Source organism: Anopheles funestus, chromosome 3RL (assembly GCF_943734845.2).
Source record: "Anopheles funestus chromosome 3RL, idAnoFuneDA-416_04, whole genome shotgun sequence".
NCBI lineage: Eukaryota > Metazoa > Arthropoda > Insecta > Diptera > Culicidae > Anopheles > Anopheles funestus.
In genome coordinates this window covers 67,012,314-67,035,927 of record NC_064599.1, presented here as the reverse complement: position 1 = coordinate 67,035,927, position 23,614 = coordinate 67,012,314, and the positions used below count along the sequence as shown (strand labels likewise).

Below are 23,614 nucleotides of genomic sequence, written 5' to 3'. Positions count from 1 at the left end.
TGGCTCGGAGTTGGATTACTCCGACTCCAGGAAAATTGAAAATTTACCCATCACTAAACAGCACCTGCTGCCAAAAGTGGACTGGGCTACGACTTCCAACAATATTTTAATTACTAGCGTTTTGTGTTTTGCTCCGTCGCCTAGTGACAAAGTCATCCAAACTATCTTTAACCGAACTTCTAGAAAACCTATTACCGGTAGGATCAATTAACAAAAATGTTGGAACAAGATGGACGACGCACGGTTGCATACTTTCCAACAGCAAAACTTTTCCCACACCCATGGGGTGCATTGATTTGACCGGAAAGTGCACACAGTATTTAAGTTTTTAAATTATTTTATAGAAAATCTACTTAGGCCGTAGACCACACTTTACGTCCAATTATAAGTTTTAAGGTGCATTTCCACCGTTTTGAACGCAAACTCACCGAAACATTTTTGTCCTGTGTGTGTGCGTGAATGGATAAACGGTAACAAGTGGACAGTTTTGCATTTCCTAAATCTCATCACACAGCTTTTTACGCAGCATGGCTTCGAGTGTAAGTAATAATTTATCATAAAGCCTCCAAAAGGCTGCGTCAGTGTGAGCCGCTTGATGCGCTTTATCGAATTTCCTGTCCTGTGCGTTGGCAGCGCGACTAAAATCAATTATTCAACCAGAAATCGCTCGAACGGAACATAATAAATGCAACCTCCCCCTTCCCCCGGCGGGGTGTGTGTGAAGGGTTTGCTGCAAGGGTGGAAAATTGCGCCACGGTAGGTAAAATGCGTTTTGGTTGTTTGACGCTTACTGTATTTGTGCGGAGACAAAGCCGTTTCTCGGTGCTTCCATTTTTTTATTGCTGATACTGTCATCCGGGTGTGATTTTGTTTCATAATTTGCATTCTCTCTCTCTCTCCACCCGCGAATGCCGTGACGCAAAGAGCCGATTTTGGATTGGAGTTTTTGAGATTGCAAAAAAAAAGGAACGCCATCCAAACTTTATGCCAAATGAGCGCGCTCAGGTTTCATAGCTGATGATTTATGACTGGCGCGGGAAGTAAAACATGCTTACTGCTGCACTTCCGGCTAATGAATAACAATAGAGCATAACACTTTTGGCATTCGTCAAACAACAACAAAAAAGCCCGAAGATTTATGCGTTGAACTCAAAAACCCGTTGGCCGTTGTTACGTTTTTTGTTGGGACCAATCGAAATTGAACCAATGACAAAGATTTCGCTTTCATCGAAAATAACTCTTCCTTCGCCACGGGTGGCTCACGGGCACTGGAGGTGGTTCGTGTTTGTCAAAATTTTAATTCTGTTCAATTGTGTGTGGCACACAAATACAGCTGATTGCCTCTATTTCAGTGTGGCGGCCTATCGTCCACCGGAAGCACACTTCAAATGTGATGCGTTTTCTGCCATAAAACTCACAACCGTGAAAAAGCGATGAAAAAGTGTGTTGGAAAAAGCTCAAAAATAGATATATACGCAAAGGTCGATACATTCTAACAACCGAGTCCGCCGATAGATTCACGGTTTGACCATCAAACAGTAACAAAAAAAACCGCCTAAACCTAACAGTAATTTAAGCTATTGAAGGACGCTCGTGGAGTTCCACGCTTTTGGAGTTCCAACTTGGAACACCAAGTTGTTCTCCACCTTCAGTGGATGGTAGGAAATATGTCGATTGAGATTCTAATTTAAAATGGCCCAATTTCAATCACGAATAGACTTTGATAGTAAGCACACTACTATTTTAAATCATTTAAGACCAAAAACATACGAAATGAAAACAAAATCTTTTATTACAGATGTCCTCTTGAAGTAAAGAGTGAAGAAATAAGAGGCATTACAGAGCGTTACATTTGAGTTTCAAGTTTTTTTAGTATGAAATTCGGTCCTTAAGTTTTTTAAAAGTTGCAAAACTGTAACTGCTTGTTGCCATCCCGAATGTTAATTATAAATTCCGTGCCATGAGGTATTCGCAATGAGTTACCGAAAATGTTACATTCAAGTAACTCTGAGTCATACTCTCACCATGACTTGTTTTTGTTTTAGTTAATATTTGTTCGATTACCAAGTTTTTTAGTTTACCTTTTTAATAGCACGTTCAAATATGAATATCGGAGTCAAAAGGTAATAAAATTTCTAGAAAAACATTGTTGTTTGATAAATTTAAAAATGATCTTTTCACACATCGTCTTCCAGCAGACGTGTTAGTGATTGCTTTATACATTATTAGTATGTCGACGAAATGACTCAATATGTGGAGCAGTTGTGCAAAGCAGATAAGATGTACCCCGGCCGTAACACCGCAGAACCATTTAACTATCAAGCTTTATTTACTAACCGTGACAACAATCGACACGGTGTGGTGCGCATAATGTGCCCTGGTCGGCCAAAGGGACTCTGTGCGAAGACTATTTGGGTGGTGGCAAATAAAAAAAGGGTATTTCTGAAGGGTCACCTCTGGGCATTGAATGTGCACACAGGCAACCAAATAACGATGAACACGTTAAAGGACCCAAGGATTGCCCTGGATGGTAACCGATCTCTAGAGCACGGGGCAATACACAAATTGTACTCTAGGGCGGTCACTTTGCTCACAAACGCGCTCACGCGACCACTCCCAACTAAGAAAGGGTTGGTAAGAAATACCGCGACACACTGTATGCCACACAACCGTTATGCGCCCTTCCCAGCTGAGAAGCCCCGTCTTCAGCAAGGCAATGTTGTTGACACTGCGGCGTCGTAAATTGACCTTTCCCGCGTGTCATTGCGTTCGGGATAAGGAGGACGTTTGCCGGGGGGTTGGGTTTGTTTGTGTGTGCTTTATTTGCACAAACCGCGCGAAACCGTTGACACTTCTCCACGTTACTGTGTGTCCCTTGTGTGGACGACTCCCCCCCCCCCAAGGGGGAAATATTCGCGGTTTTATGGAACCGTCATTTTCGTAGCTTCTTTACTTTATTTCGGTACTACTGAATGGCTCCCTGTGCGGCTTTTTTGTGATCGGTTTTGCATGTGTGGTTAGTAACGAGGGAAGTGAGTGACCCAGCAACAACAACAACAACAAAAAAACCTCCCCTCAGGAACAATTGGGAGGGAAGTTGTCCCCTGCAGGTCGTAATGCGAGCAAAATATGTATATATTGTTTCGCTCCCTGCTGCTATTTCAACGGTCAAGAGATTTCTCTACACACGCGAGGTCGTTTCGTGTTCGGTGGACGCGCGGAATGATTACGGACAAAATTGAAAATAAAGTTCGGTGCGTGCTTCGAGCCGTTCACGTGGAAACTTTTGCCTTTGCGACTGGTGTTCCACTGTTGCGTCATGTCGCGAGAGTGTTTCGAGATGGTCGGAAGAAGGAAGCAATATGGGTTCGCTTTTTTCTGTTCTGTGTTTCTTGGTGAAAACGATGATGAACGTACACATCAGCAATAGCAACTTTGTGTACGAAGGAACTAGCACCACACCAGGGGTTGTCCAGGGTGCTTTTAAACAAATGCCCTGAAAAACTCGATGGGCCACAGCCGGCACAAACGAAGTGCAGCAAAAAAGGAAAAACACTAGCTTACGGATCAAATCCACAGTACGTGACTGCTGCTGCTGCTGGAGGTTTCCAATGAATATCGCCCTTTGACTTCCTACAACGGATAACAGAATATTGAGCAGAAGACAAAGTTAAAATTTGATCTTATTCAGTTATTTCTTGTCATTTTTTTTTGTGTGCGTTTTATTTGCCATAGCATCTCGTTGTCTCGATACTTTTGCGCACAATTACATTTATGTTGCGAGACATTGGAGCTGGCATGGAAATTTTAAATTGAAACATAACGAACGGGAAAAGCTCTAACCGGTCGCTCCCTTGACAGTTTGACGCAGTGAGACAAAATGCGTTTTATTGAATTCGTTCGATGGTAAAGTGTCTTGACGATCTCTCCAATATACAGAAGATCGAGGATCAAATCTTACCTCTAGTTATTAATAACAAGTTTAAACCTACACAAATAATATTATTTAGCATAGTATTTAAGGTATCTAAAAATCCTCAGGAATTGGACATATGTATTACTTGGACTTAGAAGTTACGACTTCAAGAAATGGGCAACAGCGGTTAATTGAATATCTACTGTCGCCTCCTCAGGTTAATACTTGAATGTTCGTAGTGTCGTAGTATTCGAGTTGGAGTATTAATATTAAAGTCTTTGTATCAAATACTAAAAATGTCTACAACTACTTCAATGACACTTGTATTGTAATATGACATATTTGGTATTTCTAAACCAAGAAGTAGTACAAACTGGTTGATGTCGAAGACGATTTCATATAATAAATTCTGAAGATATAACACCACTTCACGTACCGTTTTACATCACAACCGAAATGTACAAGTTAGCGGACGGACACTTCTCCAACATAGCGCCAACTTCCGGTGGATGATGCGTCTGACGACGTCTAAGCCTGGGCCTTATTGAAAAATTTGATTCCCGCCCAGGGTCGTAAAGCGCGGAAGGCACATTGAAATTGTGTTGGCAAAGTTTATCTGAATTTCATTTCCGTCGTGTCAAGGTGTGCGCTTAGTTGGGCGCATGAAGCAAAAAAAAACACGCCGGTGAACGCCACAACTTCACGACTCCATGAATCCGGCCTGTTCTAGCAGAAGCAAAAGGAAAACGGTGGTGAATAAAAACCAGAACGAGTGTGTGTGTGTGTCCGCCAAAGATGTCCAACCATGGGGCGGACTTTAGGTTCAGCTAGCGAGCGAACTGATTTGGCCACAATATTGATCCTTATACGAACGTGTCGGAACGGAAGTTACTGTCCCTGGATATGTGGGGTGTACACAGTGAGTATTTGCATAGATATAAGCAAAAGCTCTCGCATATGCACGGTTACTGTTGTTACGGCCATTCGAACCAGAAGCGCAACGACTTGTTGCAGATATTGTGCACGATATACCTAGACGGCTGTAGGTACTACTTAAAAGCTTGTACAGCGAGGAAGCAAAGGAGAATAAAAGACAATTTAAATTCGCATCCTCACAAACGACGACGCGCTGCTCACTGAAGGTGAGAAGCATACGTGTGACCGACCCAGATGGAAAAACTATTAAATGTTTTATTTTTTTATCAACATCCGAAGAAGACACCGTCCTGTCCTGGAGATGGGGGATAATAGCGATGAATCTTTCGGGTTAGGATCCTTGCATTATAAAGCTCCAATGCTGGGACGCTGGGGTTGCTGGGTTCGGTGGCAGGGAAGGGTTTGAAACTGTGCCACAAAACAATAACAATCGGAAAGCACTGGGAGTGACATCTGCCATAAATTATGGCATCTTGGCAATACGTACACTGTAAGCTCCGTCTGGGCCTTGGAGAACTACTCCACTATCCACGGCACTGTTATACTACTCCCAGCATGCCTCCCGGACATTCGGTGTGCAATCAAGAATAATGCAGTCTGACAACTGTCCCATCTTTCCTCCTCTTCCGCGTGTGTGTCTGTGTATTTGTACCTTATTTGTGACTCTATCCAGCTGGTTCCCTTCACATTAGATACGATTTACCACATACGCTTCCATCTGTCTTGAGTTCTGGTCGGTTCTTTACACTGCCATTTATCATGAACTTATGGGGATGTCCACTGTGAGTTAGTCTTTACAGTTGCTAAGATAGTATCGTTTACGTAATAGCAATAGAGACATTATACAACCGATAGCGCAATTTTAAGCGTTTTATTTGATTTAAAATAAAATTTAACAGTAAAGGTTATTTTCAAACATCGTATAAGATTTTTTCAAACTATGACGTTTATCAGATATATTCCTCATGACATGACTGTACTAGTAAGATCCCGAGACAACTTTGCGTTGTTTTTCTGACATTATACCGTGTGTCTGCAAAACTTCTGGACCCGAGTTTGTCAGTGTAGTCAAAGGAACTGGCACAAGGGAGGCATATCGTCGTCTGATGCCATCAGCAACCCGGGTAGTGGTGCTTTCCTTCTGCTCAACACCGAACCATGTCTTCGTCGCGGCTTGATAAATGACTTCCGCTGATGGACGTGCGACCATCATCCCATCACGGACACAATAGACGATATAGACCTAAATACAATGTGCAGTAGAGGCAGGCTTGCCCCCAAAACCAAGCCCAGAAAGCTGGTGATTCCCATAAGGTATTGAGAAACAGACGTACGGGACAGCAAAACAGCTAGAATTTGTTGTCTTGTCGGATCTTTTCCATCTCTCCTTGCGAGTTCCCCAAGATCGTCCTTTTTTTTGTGAGCGCGAGGCAATGATGATGGAGCGTGCAAGGACAATACTATCCGTGACAGACCTAACACACCATTAGCTACTTTTGGCTTTCTGGAGTAGCATATAATTGACTGAACCCATGAAATATTCATTGTTTTGCTATTTTTGAGCGCCATTTTTTTTTCTTGTTTATGTAAAACAGTCCTCCGACTAACAGTTTGGAGTACGCTGTGCATCAGGAAGTTTTTACGATTTGTTTATTCATCCATTCGTAGTACAATGTTGGGATTGAAAAAAAAAGATAATAAAAATAATTATTCACCCAAGAAGGGATGGAACATCATCGCGACTTTTGAGACTATACAAGAATGTCTTTCATTTTTATTTTTGTGCCTTTTCTAGTAACTGTGATTGTAAGAACATTTGCCATTTTTCTGCTCTATTGTTGACGGAAATTCAAGTCTCTACATCCATTCCACAGCAATCGACACTTTGTCCTACTTTAGTTAATGTTTATTAAAGCTTTAAAGCTTGATTTTAATTACCAAGCAGTAATGTTACAAGGACCTATGGGATAAGAACGTTAGTTTAAAGAAAGGTTTCCTTCCCAAAACTAGAAGACTTTATTTATCAGCACTCCCATCATCACGTGCTGCATGGCTCATTGAACCTTCCCTCATAATTGTCCCTACATCTTAACCCTATTCTTCGCCTGAATGGTACACATCAACTGATAAAAAAGGGAATTTTCACCCGCAGGGACTCAAAAGCTGGTTGCTTCTTATCTAGCTAACACCAAACCGGCAGCACATTTCGACGTCAATGTGTACGAGAATTGAAAATTATCGAGCGGAAAACTGATGCGCTGCTGGATGGATTAAACACAAGCGAGGGACACAACGCTAGTGTCATATCAGCTGCAGCATCCATTTAGATCACTTCGATTGCGGTGTTCTCACAACAAGACACAGTCGGGGTAGGCATTGCGACATGCTTTCGCCTTGCGGTCGATGGATAGTGGTACTCATCCGTATCATAAAAGGGATTTTTGGCATGTAAATTTTCGCCAGTTCACTGGGAGGAAGAAATTAATGGGAACAGCGTAAAAAACAGGAAACAGTTACTACTTACGCACATTCGAGCAGTACAGGGATTATTGGAGCCGTTCATTTTCCGATCACAACTTCCAGTTCAATAAGCTGTCAAGGGATGTTGTGCAGTTTGCATACATTCAGGCGTATACCATGCTTGGATGCTTGTTGTCACTTCGCCTTGTTGTATGCAATTCGAGACACAAAATTACTTTTATAACACATCAAATCCACTATTTGTTTTTGGTAAATGTTTTTCCACGGAAAAAGGGATTTATATTTTGTATTTGTTTTATTGCACATGAGACAGAATCCATCACTTACCATGACGTGCCCCCAAGCATCAGTGAAATTCGTCGGAATTTTGCGGCCAAACAGATAGCATAGCAAATGTTGTAAACAAACTAGGGAACACCTTGGGTTAAGGATGATGTAGTAACATGGCACAAACACATATCATCTTTTTTCCTCATAGTCCTCCATCGTTGTTTTGCGGTGTTGATAACGATCATTAAAACCACCAAAAAAAAAAGGTACAACATAAGCTGACAGAGCAAAAGCTTTGAATAAAATCCTTCCCACCCAGCTGTGTTCCGTTGGCCGAGTTGGCCGAAGTGTTAGTTGTGTAATTTTTTTTTACCCCAAAAGACAAAATCCCATTGCTGTTCGTTGAAGGAATCTCACGATGCGGTTTGTTTTTTTTTTCTTTCTTTCATTATTCACATCATCTACAAGGGGGGTTTGTTCGCTGTTTAGCAGCAACCATCCCATTGGGATCCGCCTTATATAGCTGGAGAACTCCGTCACATATCCCACCATACACGGAGGCGAAATTTGACCAAATATTTTCATCCATCTCTACAACCAACCAGCGTATTACATTTTCCCGGGCAGCGAAACGTTTCCCAATTCCCTCTTCATGCCAATGCTCTCGGTGGCTATGGAGACAACTTTTTCCAGTTCCAGTTTTACCCGCTCGCTTGTGTCAGATTTTTTCCCCCACCGGTTCTTCGCTACAATGGACCCTGTAGGATGAGAAAGCAGCCGTCAAACATTCGGACAACCGCAAGGACTTTCCGCAATCCGGTATCCTTTTTTTCATCTTGAGCAAATGTTGAGGTTGTGGTTTGGACATGCTCTCCCTACCCAACTGCTCGTTACCAAACCCGTCCATCCGAGGCGAGCACATCCAATTGTTACAGTAATATTTAACATTACTTTTACCCTTAACGTCTCTTCTCTGGTCATTCCGCAAATTGTCTCCTCATTCAAACGATCTGTCGTTGGACAATGTTGTTGAATTTGTTTTCTTCGCATGGATATATGCCATGTAATCTTTTGTTATCTAATGCATAACCAACGAGAAAAAGGGATTGGTTTGGCTCGAATTTATTTTCCCAGTGTGGACTTATTTTATTTCCAGGTATAAATACACAATTGAGCCATGATTATTATGGATCATGAACCAAATATGCTTTTGCAAGCACACATTAATCCATTGCAAGCGTTACTTTACTGGAAGAGGTTTCACTTACCAACACTTGAATTTATTTCATTACCGTTTCTACAGCAAAAAATAATTTTAGTCAAAAATAAAACTATTCCCGTCCAATTACTTTCCCCGATTGAGATGAAGTAAAATCACCAACTCGACACAAAGTGAAGGCGAACCACCACCGCTTGCAATCGGTCTTTTGACTATTTAAATAGCTTGTTAGCATTTATTTTCCTCTTCTATTGTGCACGAGTGCATTTTTGGGTACACAAAAGAAGCTTTGGTTGGTTGATTTATTCATTTTTTTTTTCTCCTCCAGCCAGTAATTGAATGGTTTTCTCAAGTAGCAAAATCATTACGTTGCCATTAAATGGGCCGTAATTAATTCGTTCGATGATTATGTTCGGCATACAAATTGCGTGATTTCGGTTAATTCTATCCAAAAATTTGTTCCTCTATTAATAGGTTAGCGGCAATTGATTTAGATGGGATGGTGTTTCACTTTCCCAACACTTTCTAACTAAAATTTAAATCGGAAACTAAAACAGCCCAAAAAAAAATCATAACATCACAACACAAATGCCCAACGGGGCCCGGCAGTGCCATCTATTCTTTCTAGCATTTGATGACAAATGAACGACCTGGAAGCTATCCTTCATGCACCCAATTCGTATGCTAATGGCTCGCGCACGCAATTGTCCTCCAATGGTCGGGAACGGAATAGAAGCGTCGATACAGCGATGCTTCCAGTGTAGTGTAAAAACGCGCAACAGCATCATCTTTGTCGTAAAAGATTCATAAATCTTTCACATGCGTTTTTTTATGAAACACTTTTTAGCTTCTTCTGCAAGCAGTCCATTATGGATGGCCACGCATCCGACACGGCGGGCCGATTCATTCATTCCGTGTTTCAGGGCTCTTCTCACGCAGCGGTCGGTTGCGAGTAAAGTCCATTATTAAATGCACACAACTATTCCGTCGACTGCTTTATGACTGGCGGGTCTCGTTACTGTCACTTTCTTTTAGTTCCCGGTCCCGGTTTATGACTTCTTTTCAAATGCTAAAACGACAAATGGTTAGAACTTGAAGTTATGTGGCGTTGTTTAGCACAATGCGCGATGTGTGTTTATTGTCGAACGTGATATTTAATGAAATTGATCATAGTGCTTATCAAATAACTATCGACGTTCGTAATCGTTCGTAACAATGAAAAAGAATAATATAATTTATTTTCGAAACTAAAAAAAATATTGTCAATAGCTAAAAAATTATTTTTTTTATAAAAATACTTCAGTGAATGATTTAACGCACAAATAAAATCCCAAAACATCTAAACGATAGCAAACGACACAAAAGAAGGAAACTCTCATTACAATCCAAATCTAAACACGCTAACAGGAAAGAAAAAAAACGGTTCATATGGTGTTGCGGAGCTCTTGCTTCATACACTCTTTGGCCATTGAAATCGATATGGAAAAATAATTCAAAACCCCAATCGGGTTGAGTGTGTGTTTATGTAAGCCAAGAGCAGCACAAAAACATAGAACCGACCCCCACCCAAAACACGGCAGAGCATGTTGTTTGGTGCTCACTTTTCAATGAGTCCCACTGGATGAATAATTTTTGTCACTGGTATTGTATTATCCCAAAAAGCGGTTCACCGTTTTTTGGGGAAGATTGTGATTGGCCCCTTAACGTAGGGAAAGCATCAAGTTTCATCGCACTTCTGTCGTGCGCTACCGGTGAAAAGTTGTATTCATATTTCAAAGCTTCTTAACAGATGAAAATATCATCAAGTCGCGAAAGTGATTTATTTGGGTTTTTGGAAAATTTGGTGAACAAAAATCAATAAAGTTTAAAGTTGTACAATAAAATTGAAACATAAACATTCATGTATGGAAACCATAGGACCGTTTTCTTGCAAAGCCATACTCGACCTTTTGACTGTACACAACCATCAAACCAGTGCGCTAATATTACTCGTCTTTTTTGTTTTTTGTTTCGCTGTTACAATCATCACGTTCTCCCCCAAAACGACTACAATTGTTTCTGCAATGAAAACGTACACGGACTTAACCGGTACTTCGTACCGGAAGCGAATGCCTGGGTACTAAAGGGTTTTTTTTGTGCCTTCTATTCCATCGCTTTATGCCGACGTGAGCGCGTACGTCTGTGTGTGAGCTTCGTGTCAAGAGAGTTGGGAAAAATCGATTTTCCCATGCTCACAACCAAGAGTGAGTGGCTGCTACACAACGGTGCTTGTTGTGGAAAACCGGCTACAGCACTACCGAACAGATTGGGTCATATTCATGCGAGACTCATACTCTCACACCGGAAGTGAAACCCTTTTTGGGTGGGGAGTAACACGCGGATGTACTTGACGTTACACAGAAGGAAGGCAACGGGTACGTACATGAAGTTGGTACGTGGGGATGCTTGCCGTTGATCATGCCGTCCCGTAAAGTAGAGTAGGAAACACTTCAACCAGCTATGTATGTGCACCTTCCTCCCGCCCCAACAAGGGAAAAGGACGTTCATTCCTATATTAACGCCACCGCCAGCCGCTGATGACGTTTTGCTTCAACTGCTTCAACATTGAACTTCGCGAATCTTTTGTACGATCCTCGACAGCTTCCCATTCTTTGGGGTGTCTCATATCCTTCCCCCGATATTTCACCCTTATCTTAAGGGTCTCTCCCCCACCACAACGACGAAAAAAAAAGTGAGGACATAATGTTTCCCCCCTTCGTGCTCACAATGCTCGGAAGCTGCCGGATTGACTGTAGCTCCCCGGAGAGCCTTGGCTCTGTGTAGTGTGGTGCAGCAGCAGTGTGTCTTGTCTGATCAAACAAACCTTCCTGCGGCGTTCTTCTTCTGTAACGCCGCGCGCAAAACGATGGACCAACCCCGAAATGCAATCAGTGATGACAGCTCAAGCGGAAAGTGTGCTCCAATAGTTCCGTGGTAACCAATCCTCCTCCTTCATTGCAAGCAGGGAGGAGTTCCATCACTTTATCCGGTTACAACCTCAACCCTCCCAAATGCATCATTACCGAGGGAGTTGACTTGGGTTTCCTTCCGCTTTTGTTTTGGGGGGGGGGGGGGGGGTCTTGGGGTTGGATGCTCTAATAACCACCTTCCAAAAAGTGCATTTAACGATGTGCTGAAACTGTAATAGTCAACTCTTACGGTCGGTATAAAATCTGCCAGCCAGTTTTGGGCGAATCCGAGAGATTCCGAACGAATCGCTTCAGTGTGAAACTCGCATGGTTTTACCGACTAAAGTTAGCTGACTGTTGTGTGTTTGATAGCTGGATCTTGAATCACAGTGGAGGCTGTACTGGACAGGAGCGACCTAGAATTAGTGATGTGTAGATATTTTTCGTATAACGTTATAAAGGTCACTTCAGCCATTCGAGCCAGATATGATTAATTGTGTAAGTTTCAGAACTTTGTCTGATTCTTCAATGTTTCTTTGCGATACTTCAAAAACCTTGCGAGTTCTTGGTCCTGCCATTGGGATCTTCGAAACATTTAACTACTAACACTTCATACAACCTAATTCTGGATCATCCTCAAGTTGAAAAGAAATATTTGAGGCTTGGTGGAGCTTTAGTGGAGGGCTTTAGAACTCCAGAGATTTTATAGCAACTCCTAGCATATTCCACTTCAACTTGAGAAGAGCCCAGATATGGTTCAAAATTTCTCACTTCAGTTTGTAAACCCTACAAATTCTCTAAACGACGCAACAGTTATTAAACTTCGCCGGTTTTTACTTGCTTAAATTCTCAATAAAAGTTATCCTTTCCACTTAGAAAATCGAAGCTGGGTTTTTTTGCCGTGGGCCGGAAAACATCTTCAGCAAAACGTACGAAAGGAAATTGAAAAATTGCACACGCGAAATGACTCAATCTGAACGATCCACACATACCCTCCCCCAAACACACAAGACGTCAAGTGTGGGGCGCGCTTGCAATTCTGTTGGTTTCCTGGCTGTTGCCATAAAAATTTCCTCACAGGATCACACAACCCATTAATCACCCATTGCCCATGTTGTGCCAGAACAATTTAACCAGATATGTACCTCATCCATCCGCTCATCTTTTACCGAGCACTACAAGACCAACGGCCCAAAAACGGCTTCTGTGTTCCTGTGCTGCGCCTTCTTCGGGCGAAGAACTGCAAAAAGGTCGACGTGCGCTCGGCTCTGGTACGGCTTAAGCGTTTGGAGGCCATTTTCTTGATTAATTTATTATTGTTCCTCGCAGGGCTTTTCCTCCACCGAACCATTGTTTCTGACAAAAGTGGATGACGGTGTGGGGGTTGTATCGAGTGTTCTCAGAAGCGAGATTTTTCTAACCTGCGAAAAAGCAGACATTACCACTCGGGTTGCAATATTGCTGCCGTTTGCTGTTATTTTGCTGCGGATGGCGCAATGTGTTTTCCGATCGTAACGCCAAGAAATATGGCCTGAAGGTTTCCCTTTCTTGTCTGTGCCCGTGGCGGCGGTACGGTCTGGAAACAATTAAAAGAATGTGCATCATGCTGGTCTGGCTTGCGGGTGCTATGTTTTCCTCCATCATCGCGGAGGGACAGGTTGTTTTCTTGCCCATGTCTTGAGAAGCAAAACAAAACAAGTAAACTGCAGAAAAACAAATAGCACGTGCGCCAAATGGCTAAAACTATGTAGCCACGCAGGGCAGGTAGGCATCGTATGGAGAAGTTTTCGATTGGTACGTGTTGTTTCGACCTGTTTCGAGTTATTAAAAAGGAAGCTAACGTTAACATCATCAATTAATAAACTGCTGCACATGTCAGGCAGGCCACCTATTTCCAACATCATAATTTTATTTTTATTTAACTTATTAATTTTTTTGTTGTGGAGCGAAATATTGTAAGCTTTTGTGTTTGTTGTACAGTGGTTAACATATTTATAGGAACACTTTTTTTAAAGTCATTTCTTTGCACGATTTTTTAGTAAATTTGTTTGAGTTTTTTTCTCTTATTGCCAGATGAAAAACACAAAATATGATAAAAAAAAAAATTCGTTAACCATAAGTACTGTAGAACAGTTTTTTTAAGAATACTCGTCGAAGAACCTTAAAACTACTTGAATTTTCAAGAAGTTTCGAAAGGATCGTACACATCGAAAAAAAAGATTTGTTAATACGAATTCAAATATGAAAAATCAAGAGCATTTATTAAGCTACAAAGTTATAATAATTTTCATAAAAAAATATGACAAAAAACCTTCAACCACGAAAATTGCGAATTATGTATAAAATATCAATGAAAAATCAATTATATGTATATCTTTTCACTTTTTTACATTCAAAAAAACAAGTGTTCTTATAATTACGTTACGCACTGTTCATAATTTAGACCAAAAATAATAAACACACAAACAAGAGTTTGTCTAATCGAATACGTTCTGAGATTAAAAGAAAATGTTTACCTTCTGTGGTATGTGTGGCCATTGGTACGCACGCACATTAACGAAGGTTCAAGTGCAAACAGAAGGAAAACCCCCGTGTGCCCTTGTGTGTGTTTATCCGTCCAGTTCCAAAAACATCGGACCATTAATTACGCACCGTGAGAGATGGGCAATTATTTACTCGTAAAAGCTAGGTGCTAAAATAAATTTGTTTTATCAGCTATATCAATATCGGGCTGCAATGCAACAAACGGAGTGAATCCAGGGAACCCAAAATTTCGAAAGTGCTGTTTCATAATTAAACTTTTCCTATTTTAAATCTAATTCAACCAAGGGAAGGTAAATGTTCCGAAACATATTTCACGAGCAAAAATATGTCCCCCATAAAGTAGCTACACACAGTATGCGCGGTCATGGCTCAATACACACGGCAGTGTGGTGTGGTTAATGATTTTACTACTAATTACCCCAATGGAACGTGGCCTGCACTATCTCTACGCGTAGACATGTCCCAAACTATGCGCCACAAAATATGCTCCGCATGATGATCTACACAAAACGTGTGCCGGGTCGAAATGGGGAATGGGGCTCACTTCTGAAGAGCCTAGACACATGGGTTATATATTTTGCGATGTGAAGCAAAAACAAAACATTTATCCTCTTATAAGCACAAAAGTGAAGTCCCCAAAACGCGGTGCGGGAATTTTGACCGTGCCCGTGTTGTTGTTCTGATCTGATTAGGTACATTAAACAATCCTATCTAGCAAATTAACTGATTGCAAATTGTATTTTCACCTGCTCTTCCGCTTCCGGGGTTGTGCGGCAAACTCGACTGACTGAAGGAAAACGGTTCGTTTGTCTGTTTTTTTCTTCTTCTTTATTCCCCGAACAAGGTGAATTGGCAAATGGGTGAAACCGGCCACAAACCAACGAAAAGAAAACAGAGGTACACACTTTGGCCCACCGGAGCTTCCAAGTAGGGGGGCCACTTCCAACGGTCATTATTTATCCTTGGGAAGCTGGTGCATGAGCATCTTTTCCCGTCGTACATTCGTGGAGAGGAGAGGAGAAACCAAACCGGTGGAAAAGCTGACTAATTTCTCGTATCAAATAATACTTTCCACTGGTCCTTGTACCGTATTTCATTTTCTCTCTAGAGAGAGAGAGAGAGAGAGAAAGAGAGAAAATGATGATCAATTTTCCTTCGTTTTTTCTTTCCTCGCAATCTCATTCGGTTGCTCAGTTCCCTATTATTTTCCCTTATGCACATCTCGATCCATTATCGGTTCATGTTGCTAGTATAGTGGATCGATCCTTCGGTTTTGGATTCGGATTCGTAGCGTAGTGTGAATGTCCTGCGAGTCTACTTTAACGCTTTATATCTTTAAAGAGCTTCGAAAAGGTTGGAAGAAAACGTAGCAAACTGCATACCCGGATGCAACGTTTTCCACCTCCCACACACGTAAAAGCCACCAATAATGGCGATGAGGGTTGATTTTGCTTACTTTTTTGTTCCACCAATGTACCAATGCACGATGGGAAAGAAAATTCACCACTGATTATAGAGATAATCGGTCGCTAGTGCTACAACCACTAACTAATGCGATTTGGTGTTGGTGTTTGCAGACTGGAATTTTCATTCGTATAAAAGCGTAGAAGGAAGCCGTTCGTGGGGTTTCGATAAAATGAGTTTCCGTCTGCGAACGAAAAACAAAGTATTAAAAGCTTGATTTTTTTTCGTTCACGATTTTAGCACTCTGATTAGTATCTTAGTGTCGATTAGATGGCAAATTAAGTTTAATTCTTATGTAGTTTTCTAGTGAAGGTAAACTTTTTTATTAACTTAATATAAAGTATAATACAGAAGAGAGAAAAATCATATTGGACATAAAAACTATTTGCCATAACATTAAAAATACAGCAGAACGTCGATTATCCGGGATGCTCGGGACCGCACTGAAACCGGTTTATCGATTTCCACGGATAATAGTCCCTTAGGTCATTTTTATATCTAGATGAAGCGTATATAGTGTCTATATACTATACTATGGTGGTCCTTTGCATGCTAAAAATGATTCTGAATCAAGCAAATTATTATCGAATAACAATTAAAATTTAGAACGTAAAATAAAATCATTTCAAATACAGTGGAACCCCGATTACCCGTGCTCATCGGGACTCAGCACTTGCCGGATAAGCGAATATCACGGATAATAGGCTAAACTCTTTTTATTGTTAAATATTAGTGTTTAGTGTGTAATGGGTGGACTTTTTTTCTAAAGCTAAATGTTAATATTCTTAGGTGCACTTTGCAAACTAAATCTGTTCTATTTGGTCGAACTTGAGCAAATTATATCATTTCCTTTTGAAGCTTTTATTTCTTGCCATCATCGGTTTTGCAATTAATATGTCAATTCGCCTTCGGAACTGTCATTTCCGAACTGCACGGATAATGGGACATCCGGATAATCGGCGCTCAACTGTATATCCTTTGGTGACGATTTTAATCATTTTAACCAACCTTACATGTTCAACAAATGTTCACCACGGTTGAACAGCTGTCAATTTTCGGCGCACGGTTAATCCGCCCCTGGATTAAGTGCGCAATAATGCTTGATGTAATATGCTTATGTTCGAAGGTTAATTGAACAGAAATTCAAAAATTATTAAGAATCCTAGAAAATTTGGCAATAAGGAATCGAACAAATAGCTAATATTAAATGGCGTAATGGCGGTTAATGACCGAACTGTAGCATTTATCGATGAAGATATTTTAATCGTCTTTCGTAATCGATTTCCACCAGCGGCAAACCAACACACACACACGCACGTTTGTAGAAACGGAAGAGGATATTCCGCTTTACGGTAGCAAAGCGGTTGCATGCCGGAAGTACGCCAGACAAGACATTTCCCATCGAGGAAAATTAATTTCCTACCACTAAAAGAGTGAGAAATAGTTTGAAGCATCTTTATCGCTCTATTGCATGGTGAGTAAAATGGATCAAATTACGCACTACTTCAAGTACCATTGCCATTATTAAGTCGATAGTTTATAAACCATAAAGCGGTTGTACTTGGGACGCCTCAGATGAACGTCGTGGCGGTTGTATTTCTTTGTTAAAAAAGGGGAGTTTACGTCAAACAAAGAATCGACAGTAATGGTAATAACAAAAACAGGATCCTTCTGTTTCTTACCATTGTAAAGGACAAGTCCCTTTTCTTTACCTTCTTCGACCGATACGGCAAGATGATCAACCGAATCAATCGAAAACCGAGACACACACGAGTTGTTTAGATTTTTTTTCCTTGCGTCACCTCTTATCACTTTACTCCAACTGCTCCGAGGAGGTATCGTCAACGTGTGTTTGGAAGGGTCGCCGGGTACTAAAAGTCACGTTGTTACGCGCGTCCGCAGCACACGACACAAAGGATATCCAATTACTTGTTTCGAGGTCGTTCCGGTTATTTGTTATATTGCTTCCCTTCTTCTTTCGATCGCACACAATCCTCATCGCGGACCGGCATATTCCGGTGCTGCCTCTCGCTGTTGCTTTGATTGTCGCGAACTCAATACGTGCGGCGTAGAGACGCGAACAAATAATGCTGCTTCCGTTCGCTTGCGTGGATGAAGGCGCGATTTATATGTCGCAAAATGGGCGGCAAACGACGTCTTGGAAGGGAAATGAGGTGGTTTCAAACGAGCGCGTCCACCATTATCATTATCATCGTCGTTATCAACAGTAGCTCGTTTTGTTACCGGGAGTTGAATTCCGTTGCCCTTTTTCCTGTGCGGCGAGGGTTTGCTTTACGGGGTGGTTGAAGGGTGCTTGATGATATTCGATCTTCTTCAATCTGACCGGTTTCTTCTATATTTGGCGCTTTGTTGACATTTGTTTGCTATCCCACATGCTACAAATTGAAATCATTCAATTGCTCCCTCGTCGTCGAAAATCTCGCTGCACTAACTTTGCTATTGAACCACAACAGGATGCAGATACAGGGGAAGGAGAGTCATTGAGAGCAAAAAAAAAATTAATTTATTTTCGAGTTATTACCAAACACAGACACAGACATACAAATAGTTTTTTTTTTACACACACAATAAAATACAGTACATATTTGCTCCCAAAAGAATCAAATCGGGTAAATCGCACGCTTTGAAATTGTCCCATATTTACGGATCTGTGGTGTTCTGTATGTAAGCCACGCCGGACGCAAGGAGAAAGCGCAATCAGCTCGCACACGGCTCGATGCAAAAGTGTGCCAGACAAAGCGCAACGAACCGGTTTGATGACTGTGTGGCACAACAGCGAAGCTAAGCTTGCCCGGGGTTTCGTCGTCATTATTCGTTATTATTCGCGGTTTCAGTCATGGCCACGGAGCTTCGTGGCCACAACAAAAAAAAACCCGTAGAAATCGACAACCGCTCCGGGTCGTACCTGATTTGTGACGATTTCTAACTAATGATGACACGTTTAGATGGGAAACTTGGCATGATCAGGTGCGGTTATTAGGGTTCATGCCGGAACCATATTACCTAGTGCTAGCTAACCTTTTTATCAAAAATGTTGATAGTTTAAGTTTCAATGCAATCGCGTGCAAATGTTGCTTTGGGGAGAATGTTTACAAAATAAAAAAAAAACATTGCACCTTGAAGGAGGAAACGGTTTAGAAATTTAACAGCTCTGTTAGTACAGTGGAGCGCCGATTATTCGGGCATGTTGGGACTCAATGGTGGCCGGATAATCGAACAACAAGGATAAAAGGTTCACAAGGTTTGATTGACAGGTATGCGTTTATATGATACATTTTAATATTTGCTCTTATGTTTCCTGCGTTTAAGTAGCTGTCCTTGCTGTCCATGAATTTTAACAACTCATTAGCATACGATTTTAATTTAATTGCTTTAATTTTGCTTATTATTAATGTTTTCTTTTAAAATATCACTTAAAAAGTGAATGTATTACGAACGAGTTATGAATGAAGTTGACACTGTAACTTCTATGTATAAACCATACTGATTCAGGATTCGATATGTTGGTTCCGCGGTATGATATTTTAGTGTACAGTAGAAAGTCGATTATCCGGGGTGCTCGGGACCGCACTGATGCTGGTTAATCGATTTCCACGGATAATAGTCCCTTAGGACATTTATATATCTAGATAAAGCGTATATAGTATCTACATACTACACTATGGTGGTCCTTTTGATGCTAATAATGATTCTGGATCAAGTAAATTATTATCAAATAACAATTAAAATTTAGAACGTAAAATAAAATCATTTCAAATATATCGTTTGGTGACGATATTAATAATTTTAACCAACCTGACATCAGTACAAATGTTCACCACGATTAAACAACAGCTGTCAATTTTCGGCACACGGTTAATCCGCCCCCGGATAATCGACGTTTTACTGCATTTCGGGGACAAACTGTGCTTAGAATTTTTAAAATCCAGCTTTCAAAATCCGCAAACAAAACCATAATTGCGTGAATTTCATTTTCATCATGTTTTAGAACACTCACCTAAAAAAGATTATTTACTATAGCAGCAAACTAAAAGTTTAAACAAACTATGACAAACAACATGTGTTTACGTTGCGTTTGTTTGTTTAAAGAAAGAAGAAACGTTCGCTAATCATTTTGGTGAAGCACGCTAGTCGAGACGCACAATAAACAATTTGTGTGCCTTGCGGCGTGAAACACGCGGCGTGAATATACAAACCCACCCACCCTTCGACACTACTTTTTGCTTGCCTCTCCTTTCCCTATCAACAACCGGATACGTGCGGCAACAACGTGCGTAGTGAGCGATGCGTGTTTGTGACAAATTTAAGAGTTTGTTTTTTTTTTTTTTTTGGTGAACAATTTCTCCAACCCACAACGCGATATCGTTGCTGCATTCGGGTGAGGATAATTATCATCTTCAGCTCGTGAAAATGATTATCCTACGAGATGAATTTCCCTTTCTCACAACTCACATTCAATCTCATCTCGCCTCTCGCTATTTCTGTTTTATTCTCTTTCTCGCTTTTTCGATTCATCTCCTGCGAGGAAGAACAAATTGAATTTATCTCCTTGGAAAAAGGATACGCGACGCACAAGCGAACATACGCACACAGCCGCCACATATACACACACACACAAGCACACGATTTAGCGGCATCAGAGAGAAGCACAACACCTAACCACTCTCTCACGTACAGGTGCGTAAAGACTCCTGGAGCTCGCATCCTTCACATACACTACTACCGTGCACACGGTATGTTTTCTTCGTTTCTTCGCGTGACACTTTTTGCGGTCCGCACCCTTCTTGTGGGTACCAGATTTACTTGCTTCTTTCCCTTCATTTCCCGGCCAGGTATTTCCACCAGCAGATGCATTCCCCAACCCATGCCCATTCCTATGTGTTGTAATAATACCCTTTCCTATCGCTCTAACCTGCCAAAGGTGGCGTAAATGATCGTAGTAACCCAGATTCCACTTTCTTCTCGGACCTCGCGCGCTGCACTTTCCGGATGCGCGCATTCACCGCCCCCGGGGGGGGAAAGCGTTTCCTTTTTTGGCGCAGTCAACGAGAGATGTAGGACGAGCAAAAATAATAATAATAATAATAGCAAAAAAAACACTCAACACCGAAAGACACAAGAAACACGCACACACATGCACACAGGGGCGTAATCCTTTTAGGCGTGTTTATGCCACCACCTCATCGCGAACCATATCAAAGCAACCCGGGCGGATTCAATCAATCATCACATTTCCACGTTCGCGAAACGAGAGGATGTGTGTCTTGTTTTTCCGGCGAAAGCTTTTCCTTTGCTTGTGGGAAAATTATTGCCGCACCCTTATACTGAGATAGAGGGATCGGCGGATGTATTGTTGGGCTCACTTTTTCACACACCTCCAAGTAGAAAATTTTGCACAATGTTGACAGGTGTATGCCAAACGTTAGATTTCGTTATCTGCACTGTTTAACATGTTTTGTTTTATATGTTTAAATATTTTTTTTCACACATCACACCAACCAACGCACCTTTGCAATACACACCTTTTTCACGCAAATGGAATAACACGACAGCTTCACCGATCTAGTACTCATTTGTGCCACAATTTTCTCACACACACGCACACCATTATTCGCGTCTCTTTTGCTGTTTTAACTTATGATTTTGTTGATGAATTAAACGCGGATGTGACTGGATGAATAATTCCGGAAAAAAATTCTAAAACACTGCACCTTCCACACGCACACTAATACAAGCTAAAGTTTTTCAAACATAAAACAGAAAAATCACTATTTGTTCACGTACGCGAAACCTAGCGAGAGCATACCGGAGCCGTACACATTCGGGGTGGCTCTGGCTGACATTCGCGGACCGCTCGTGTCACGCACGCACCACTATCTGACGTCTGTGTGTACAATCGCGTTGCAAAATTTTCCATTCGCCGATCATCATCCACTCTCAATTCCGTGCGCCTGTATGTGTGTGTGTATGCGTGCGCCTGTTTTCAGGCGTGTGTTTGTATGATGTCACATCTTACACTGTGCCCGTGAGAGTGATTCCATCTTCCATCACCTTTATGCATATGTAGATTCACCTTTCGATTTTATGCTCGCTCTTAAGCTCTCTCTCTCTCTCGCTCTACCACTCTCAGTAACTGTGGGCAAGGTATTTTCGCGACAAAACTACCCCCACAAACGGGAGCTACATTTTCTCTCCAGTTCTAAATGGAAAAATCTTGCTTTTCCGGATTCTTGCTCAATGCTCGCCGCCTTCAGTAGCCGTAGCCGTTGTCGGGTTTTTCACCGTAGTGAGATTAGAATTAAAAATGCATCTTTACACTCAATGCATGCATGCTAATTTTCGAGTTTTCTTCATACGTTCTAGCTCGAGTTTAGTGGGTAGTAATTTCATACAAAAAGCATTTTTCCAACCGGCTATCTACCGGTTGCCTGCACATTTGCACCAATCGCAGCAGGCAAGCCTTGTTGGTACCGGTCCAGTTGGTACCGGAACAGCCACTAAATTCGTCACATAATACCCTTAATCACATACGTCAATATTACATTCGGAAAGTAAGCAAAAATAGTTAACCCACTAAAACTAAATCCAGGTGGTTAAATTTTCTTTAGAAATAATGTTGCTTTTACCTTAGAATCTGCATACTAAAGCAGGTTATGCTCTCACGTACAGCAATTTATTATTACTGACATGAGTTGATCGACCTTTCACATTGATAAGGGATGTTGAAAAGAAGTTACAACATGCATGTGTTTTTTAATAAATAATTATATTAAACACCTGAAACGCAAATAATCGTTAAGTGCTTTTTGCTAAAGTTTCCAAAACTAGTATAAAACACATTTGAGGTAGAAGAAATGATTTAAATTCCACATTTTCTACACGAATTTCTCCAAATTCAAAGCTGTAATAGCAAGCTATTATTCAATAGAAACATTTATAAGAAATTTTGTTACCAAAAGACAGCCCAAACACAGCCCTTTTCACTGAAAATCAGCTCATCAATAACTTATTTTTTTAATTCTCTTCATCCCGTTCATACTTACACACACTACTGTATCGGGATCTGATCGTGCTATTTCATTCACTCGCTCAGCCACGCATCGGTATGCTTCGTTGTCACCAAACAAAGTGCTTCTCTTTCTTTCTACCCTTCTCGCTTTTACACGCACACGTCGACTCTTTCACACGGTCGTGCTTCTTCTGCTTGGCTGCTGCGGACACGTTTTCTTCTTTTACCGATGCCCGCACACAAGTTCACACGCCACCACACGCTTTTCCTTTTCAGCTTCTTCGCTTCTTCTTCCTGCTCTAGCGCATTTGCTTTGAACCACCCGCTTTGGCCGAGGTTTGACACTACACACCCGTACCCGTACGGAAGGGACAAATTTTCTACGCACGATTTAACGATTGATACGCACCGATCTGTTCAAAACTCCATTCACACCATGTAGAGTGACATTTCATCTACGGTTTAAACACTATTTGTACCACCATTAGGGCGTTTGAAACGGATATTTCTTCCAAAACATGCACCACACTAATTCCAGCTCATATCGAACCGAGTCGCCATATTTGTTTTTTTGGTGTAGCGCTCCCTAGAAAGAAAGGAACATGTTCAGCTATCGCAGGTTTCACTCACTCCGTTTCAAAGCGGATGGAAAGAGATAGGCTGAGCAGAATGAAATCAAAGGTTGACGAAAAGCCGCATCATCTCACGAACACTACCAAACACATTTTGACAATCACGATCGAAATCTTTGCCGAGTGGGATTGGTTCCAAATTTAAAACCCATGTTCGAAACTACAAAAAACCGT

General features: G+C 41.3%; 1 protein-coding gene across 6 annotated transcripts in view; it reads right to left on the bottom strand.

The window, feature by feature from the left end:
- LOC125772389 (catenin delta-2) overlaps positions 1-23,477 on the bottom strand; it is a 36,449-nt gene extending 12,972 nt beyond the window's left edge. Inside the window, exons 1-2 of one of the 6 annotated variants that reach the window (XM_049444072.1) lie at positions 21,322-22,270; positions 17,491-18,235 (exon numbers count right to left, since the gene is read on the bottom strand). The gene's annotated coding sequence lies outside the window, so the exon portion shown is untranslated. Of the gene's footprint in view, positions 1-3,564; positions 3,585-17,490; positions 21,269-21,306; positions 22,271-22,842 lie in introns of those variants that run through there. The other 5 variants (XM_049444068.1, XM_049444071.1, XM_049444070.1 and 2 more) reach the window with 5 other exon arrangements.
- Positions 23,478-23,614: the final 137 nt, after the last annotated feature.